Here is a 1,365-nt window from a genome sequence, read left to right as displayed (position 1 = left end):
GTCTCAGGCCTTGCTGGGCGTGGTGTGCAGGCCCCGGTCAGGGAGACAGGGTGGTGCGAGGGTGGCGGAGCGCCCCGGGCCCCCGCGGAACGCAGCGTGCCAGTGACCGGGCTGCCGCTGGCTGCCAGTCCCCGCTCTCTGTGGACGGGCTCCGGCTTCCGTGTCCGCCCCAGGCGCTGGACGGGGCTTGGTCTCAGCCGGTGCCTCCCGCCCTCCCTTGTCCGCTCCAAGCGGCGTGAAACTCAGTCCTGCCCAGGGAGATTCGGGGCCAGCCGGCCTTCCCTGATAGTGGGGACACTCGCTCCCGCCTTCCCGGCCGCCCTGGCAACAGTCTGGCTTCGGCCGGAAGCAGCGGCTGCAGGACCTTTGCTGGCACTTCAGGGACGGGCGCTGAGAGACGGGGCCCCTGGCAGCCGGCTGGGAGCAGAACCCCCTCCCTCGCTGTGGACAGATGTCTGTGTAAGCGCAGGGCGAAACCCGAAACCCCCACTTGGCAACCACCCCTGGTGGGTACTGGGCTTCTTCCAGCAGGTGAGCCCCTTGGCCAGCAGCCGAACTCTCTGGAAGGCTGCCCACAGCGAGCCCCAGGCCGCGCCCGGCAGCCCCAGGCCGAGCGTGCGAGACGGGCCCAGGAGTCGCCCGCCACCCCCATGGCCGCCGAGGGGGTGGACACCGGAGGCAGCAGGCCGTCCTCTTCCTGGAAGGCCAGGCCTGCAGGCCTCGCGAGGGCGCGGGGTGGGGGTGCTGCGGGGAGCCCCCACCCCCGAGCACCCCTCGCCAGGCCCCTTCTGCGCTGCTGAGCGGGGCGTGGAGCAGGGTCTGTCCGCCCCCTCCAGCGTCTCTCCGGGAGCCAGCCAGGCCCCGGGCGGCCGGCTGTAGAGTGCCCGCCTGCTGCCGGGACCCCAGCCTCCAGCCCCAGGCCGACCCCCGGCCTCCTGCGGGCCGCGGCCAGCGTCGGGCCGGAGACGGGCTCTGGCCAGCCAGGCCGCAGGGAGCCCGCCCAGCCTGCATCTGTGCAAGCCCAAGTGCGAGCAGCAATATTCATCTTAATTTCCTCTTTAAACCCTTGAGTTGCATTATAGCTTCCATTGTGCTGGTGACAGACAAACGCCTCGCAATAAATCAAAGTTAGGGTGACTGATACACTAAACACCTTTGCTTAATGATGTGATTGTTTCTTATCTGCAAAGTAATGTCACTTATGGCTCTGCTATTTATAGTCAATGTAGTGTTAGAGCGTTTTATGCCTCTGACGCCTCCGCGGCAGCCCATTAGCTGTGATTATGGACCAGAGGGGAGAAGTCACTGAAAGCGGGGCGCACCCGTCCTCCCCGCGCAGACCCGCCCGGCGGCGCAGGGCTCCCG

The sequence above is a fragment of the Condylura cristata genome, unplaced genomic scaffold, assembly GCF_000260355.1.
Source record: "Condylura cristata isolate star-nosed mole 26May11 unplaced genomic scaffold, ConCri1.0 scaffold00011, whole genome shotgun sequence".
Classification (NCBI taxonomy): Eukaryota; Metazoa; Chordata; class Mammalia; order Eulipotyphla; family Talpidae; genus Condylura; species Condylura cristata.
The sequence above is the reverse complement of the archived record's forward strand: the minus strand, read 5'-3'. Positions refer to the sequence as shown.